Raw genomic sequence first — 6,000 nt, 5'->3', positions numbered from 1 at the left:
TAATAATAATAGTAGTAGTAGTAGTAGTAAATGTATATATATGTATCACACACACAGAACGTGACAAAAATGTATACACATTTTAAGAAAGGAAAAAAACTATTAAAATTGTAATAATATATACTGATAACAAAAGATGAATACAAGTCATATGTACACATTTTTTGGCACCCCTGATATATATATATATATATATATATATATATATATATATATATATATATATGTATATATATAAAATCTTTATCCATTTATTCATCTATGGACACTTAGATTGCTTCATGTCTTGGCTATTGCAAATAATGCTGCTATGAATATGGAGGTGCAGATATTTTCTAAGACGTGGGAGGATCATACTACCGGATCATATGGTTCTATTTTTAATGTTTTCAGGATGCTCCATACTACCAACAGTGCCCTACCAACAGTGCGCAAAGTTTCCTTTTTCTCCACATCCACACTAACAACTGTTATCTCTTAATCATTTGACGATAGCTATTCTAACAGGTGTGAGGTGATAGCTCATTGCGGTTTTGATTTGCATTTCCCCAATGACTAGTGACGTTGAGCATCTTGTCATGTACTTGTTGGCCTTACATACATCTTCTTTGTAATGTTCTTTTTAATTCATGATACTCTTGGTTTTTGAGGAGTACTGCCTTTCATAATTCATTTAAAAATTTAAGCCATAATTAAAATTTTAATAAAAAGTGGGAAAGTATCATAAGGATGGTGCTATTTAATGGTGTGTAATGATGGTTTTCCAGATTAGATTGTGTTTCTTAAAGCTAAGTCAGTGAAAGAACCTGATATAAAATCCAAGGGATGATGAGTACAGAAAAGAAAACTAATAAAATTTAAACAATGAGGAACATTCTAAGGTGGCACAGTGAAAGGTACAATTTGGAACACCCTCTGTCCTGTGTTGCTGGCTCCTGGGTTTCTGTACTCCATCTGCTTCGAGTTCATTAATGTGTTCCTGATGATGATTTCTGTTGTTTAAAAATGAGTTAGATCATTACTATTTCTTGATAATTTAAAAAAAAACCTTAAGTGAATTAAAGTCAGAAAATACCATTTAATGTATTCACTGGCTGTAATTGTCATATACCTATCACAATGTCATTCTCTCTTTCTCCCTCCACCGCTCCCTTTTCTTTTTTGCATTCTGTATAAAGGAAAATACTGTTTTGGTTTTTATTTCACATTTAGAAAACTTGTGGCCCTGAAGGAAATGCTGGCTGGGCAGGTCTGCCATGACATCATCACTAAGTAGACTTCCAAGGCAAATGTAAGCCGAAGTTGTTTTTGAAGCCAGCACTTGCTGTGATGGAAGAGACTCCGGAAGGAGGACTTCCTGCCCTTCCAGGCTTTGGGCCTCTCAGAGTTTCCTCTGAGAGGTACCACATTAGGATTGAATGCTTTATGAGAATATTTCATATTGCTTCTTTCCCCACTTCTCAGCCAGGTGTACCATTAACACCATGAATTCCCACATAGAAAAAAAACTCTAAGCTGGTGCCAGAGAACCTGAATTCTAATTCTGGACCCTGTTGTAAGTGGTACGTGACATTAGACAAGACACATAAGCCACTCTGAGCCTCACTTTCCTCTTTTATAAATTCAAGCACTAAGTTTAGATTTTTTTAAGATGCAGTGATTTGTCTTGCTGTTTAGTTTGCCGAGCTTTATTTTCCAGATTGGCGGGGCATGCAAACCTTGATTAGAAAACAATTTCTAAAGAGGGAGGGAAATCAATAGTAGTGGAAGAGTTGCTGGAGAAATAAGGAAGGTTAACTAGTTGCACTCTTCTTTGAGGTTCAGCTACTAAAAGGTAGCAGAATAGTTTCAGACATGTTCCTCAGGCTCTCACAGTTTAAAATAAACTGGTTCTATTAAGTCTGCACATGAGTTTCTGTGACTGAAAGGATACAATATCCTGTACTGAGACAGATGTAAATTCACAATATACAGTTTATCAGGAAGGACTCTAAAGTTCGGGTGAGATAAAATGCATTGGAAGTAAGTCAAGTAAGTACTGGAGGCATATTTAAATATTTAGAAAACCTCAGGAGAAGTGGAACATCCTGACTCCTCACTGATAAGTTGCAGAATATAACCATCTCCTTGCACGACTTGTGGAAATTGGAGCTCTTTTTATGAAGTAATTACTGATTTTCTAGAGTGATTTATGAAAATTGGTCTTAGGGTCTCATAAATAGAATATTAGACTTAATGAAAACAATCTTCGGAATAAAGGAAGACTTTCACCTTTAAGAGTGAGCTAATTTTATTTTAGTTGGAGTAGCAGCAATGAACCACTTACCCTTATAAAGAAAAGAAGAAGAGTTCTGTGTCAGATTGAGAGCCTATCACTGTTAAGAACCTTTCTCAGACACTTGTATGATGGGAAAGAAGATTCAAGCACTTCAATCTTTCTATTTTCTTCTTTCAGTCCCTGTAATCTATCCAAAACCTTATATTTAGCACCAGTGGTTCCCCACTATTTCAAGGGCCTCTTTTAGAAAACATTAAAAAAAATGATAAGATTCCCATCTCATAGTAATTATGTTTTTGTATCTAGTAATTAGAAGATGACAATATATAAAAAGCTGACATGAATTTAGACCATTATTAATGGAATTTGATTAATTATGCTTTGCAGTTCTATACACTTAAAACATAGTACATATGTTATCTAGAGATACTCTTCAGACTATACATAATGTTAAGTGAGCAAAAAGATTGGATAATCTCTTGTATTATCTCCACAGGGTCCAAGGACCAAAGGGACAAACCTGTCTGCCGCTTTGGAACAATGAAACTCAACCAGGTCGGGGAGGGAAGGACGGGAGATGCAAGTTGACCAGGTTTCTCTTCTGTAGTTACTGTTATACAAACAAAGAGTATGTTGAAAATATATGTGTTTTTCCCCCTCAAGCATTCCCCTGCCTTGAGATTTGTGCATTGCCCTGCCACCTCCCTTACCATCCTTTATACTTCCCTAGGAACATTGGTTCCTGCACTTAGCGGTTTCATGCCTAGGGAACATTTAATAAGACAAAATCAAAGAAAAACACATACATTCTGGGGGAAATGGGGAAACTGTGTGATTAGAAACATTAAAACCATAATGCAATATTATTTTCATATTCTAAAAGAAGATACATCAAGATTAGCAGACTGGTGAAAATATCTTTTATGGACTGGTGATTTGGAATCACTACTTTGGATAAAAGTAAAATCTGTCTTTCAAGTAACTTACAATTTTGTTGAATGTTTTTATTTTCCTTCCTAGAACTTATGTTCTATTAAGAAAGCCTCAGATAATAACTCTGTTTCTTCCATGTTGAAGGAAGATACAATGTTTATTGCTTTGCTTATATCCTGTTATTTTTCTCTGGTTACATTTCTTCGTTTTGTCATAAAAAACTATTTGAGATGGATTATAGCATATATTATAATATTAAATAAATAGAAGAGGAAATTGAAATAAGAGAAAAATTAAAATGAGGAAATAATGTTAGAACACAAGAACACATGCTGAGTCTTATATAAATTTTAGAGGTGAGCCTCATTTTGAATCGACAATTCCTAACAACAAAAACATAGAGGGAAGCAGATTGATAAAGCCATCTATTACTGTATAACAGATTAACTCAAAATTATCTCTGAGGGTCAGGAACCCAGGAGTGGTATAGCTGGATGGTTCTGGCCCAGGGTCCTTCATGAGCTGATGTTCAGATGTTAGGTGGAGCTGCAGGATTCACTTCCTAGATAACTCATCACATGGCTGTTGGCTGAGGCTGATGGCCTTGGTTTCTCACTGGCTGTAGGCAGAAGGCATTAATTCCTCACCATACCTTTCCACAGGGTTTCCTGGATGTTCTTATAGATGGCAGCTGGATTTCGCAGAGTGAGTGATTTATGAGAGAAGGCAACACAGGAAACCGCATTGCCTTTTATGATCTAGTCTTGGAAATGACATACCATCATTTCTATTTTGTTGGTCATGCAGACCAACCCTATTACACTGTGGGATGTAACTTTACAAGAATGTGAATAAAAGGAGATGGAAATCATTGGGGGCCATCTTGTTGGATGGCTCCACAATGATCAAACTAAAAGATTCAGTGCTATTAATTTAAAAAACAAAGCAGTTTCATGAGAAAAAGAAAGACTCCCCCCAGACTGAGATATGAAAGAAATTTATTTCATGGAATTGCATAAAGGTGACATATGAAATTGTGGAAGATGCTTTCAACAATATACCTAAAAGAGCTCTAGTATGAGTTATATTCGGATGTTTTTTGTGTTACCCTTTGTTGTGAATTGAAAGGTTATGTTCTCCCAAGATTTGTATGTTGAAGTCCTACCCCCTACCCCTGCAATGTGATGATATTAGGAAGTGGTGTTTTTATAAGAAAAGACCAAAGAGCTTCCTCTCTCTCTTTCTCTCTCTCTGCCATGTGAAGATACAGAAAGAAGATGGCCACCTGCCAACCAGGAAGAGGGACCTTACCAGACATTGAATCTGCTGGCACCTTAATCTTGGATTTCCCAGCCTCCAGAATTGTAAGAAATAAATTTCTGTTTAAGCCACACAGTCTATTCTGTTACAGCAACCTGAACTAACTGAGATACCCCTTAATGTAAACTGTTGACATAAAAAAAAGATATCACTAAGTGAAAGCAGTGATATGAGAAATTACACAGTCAAAATTCAAAGTGTTCAGATGTACTAGCATGATAGACAATAATCTTTAGGGAAATTGGATTGATGCTTCTCAAATTGGGGTAATTTTGTCCCTGGGATATACATATCAATGTGCTGGGGATACTTAAAACCAAAGAACGAACATATCCCATCTTTCTGAAGCAATAAATTTACATGAAGATATAGGAGGAAAGTTGTGAATATTTTTTATTAAAACATTTTGTTACATAAATCCACAAGAAAAATCAGTAATTATTTTGTTTCATGTTTTTACGTTTGTTTTTTTCCAATTTTATGTTTCACATTTGTTCAATTTTTATATGTTTTAGTATCTTTATATAGCAGGAATTACTGGGAAATTTGGACTTTTGTATCATTGAGGAAATCTGGTTTGCTTGCCCTCCCCCCTCCCAGTTGTGTGCATTATGCTCTGAGCCCACTTCCTCCCTGTCATCCAGCTCTTGGCCCTGCCTCCACAGCAGTGCCTAGGACCGGACTGTGTGATTTCCCAGCCTGCGGGGGCTCACACATTTTAGTATTTTGGAACATGAGGTGGCATCTTCATAACCCCCTGCGTGTATTTTATTTGTTTATGTATTTATGATTTTGATTATAGAAAATAATTTTCTCACAAATCAGCTCAACTTCCTAACATTTCCAAAATCAAATCTTTTGTGTATAAATATGAAACTTCAGTTAGTTTTACTTCCCATGGAAGTGAGTCTCTTTGTAATACAAATATACCTGAAACTCTGCTTTAAAAATTACTGTAATGCTTCTCTTTATCTTCCAAAAATGTAATATTATACATTTAAAATTGTATTTTAAATCAGGGCCACACATTGGTGGTGGCAAATGAGAATTTTAATGGATAAGCTTAAAAACTACAAATATGTAAACTACTCATACTTAAATAAAGAAGACACCAGTAACTGAAACGGTCAAAGGTGAACAAACGGCTTTGTCTCTGAAGACTCCCTCATTGACAGGAAAATAAAAAAAGCATTGCTTCAATCATCATAGTGAGAGCAGTAAGAAGCAGCAGTTGATCAAAAATACAGAATGTACTCCAATGCTAGGTTATGTGTGCTAGCAAATTAACATTGACATTTTAGCGTCTTAACACTATAATGGCTACTCTTAACATACAAAGAGTACAACTGGTCTCACTTGACCAGTCGATTGTGGGTCCAGTGACTCTCCAGGGCAGCTCTGTTCCAAGCAAGGACTCAGGGATCTAGTCTGCTTTTATATTGTGACTGTCATTTCAAAACATGGCATGC

The 6,000-nt window shown here is 35.8% G+C and overlaps 1 protein-coding gene across 3 annotated transcripts in view; it reads left to right on the top strand.

Annotated features, from left to right (window-relative positions):
• Positions 1 to 298: 298 nt before the first annotated feature.
• The window catches only part of ZMAT3 (zinc finger matrin-type 3), a 47,277-nt gene continuing 41,575 nt past the window's right edge, over positions 299 to 6,000 (top strand). For 2 of the 3 annotated variants that reach the window (XM_088794110.1, XM_019752081.3), the window contains exons 1-2: positions 1,876 to 2,870; positions 4,476 to 4,575. The gene's annotated coding sequence lies outside the window, so the exon portion shown is untranslated. Of the gene's footprint in view, positions 1,563 to 1,875; positions 2,871 to 4,475; positions 4,576 to 6,000 lie in introns of those variants that run through there. The other variant, XM_019752110.3, reaches the window with a different exon arrangement.

Source organism: Rhinolophus sinicus, chromosome 17 (assembly GCF_057876585.1).
Source record: "Rhinolophus sinicus isolate RSI-liver-muscle chromosome 17, RSI-T2T, whole genome shotgun sequence".
Lineage (NCBI taxonomy): Eukaryota > Metazoa > Chordata > Mammalia > Chiroptera > Rhinolophidae > Rhinolophus > Rhinolophus sinicus.
This window is presented reverse-complemented; position numbering and strand designations above follow the sequence as displayed.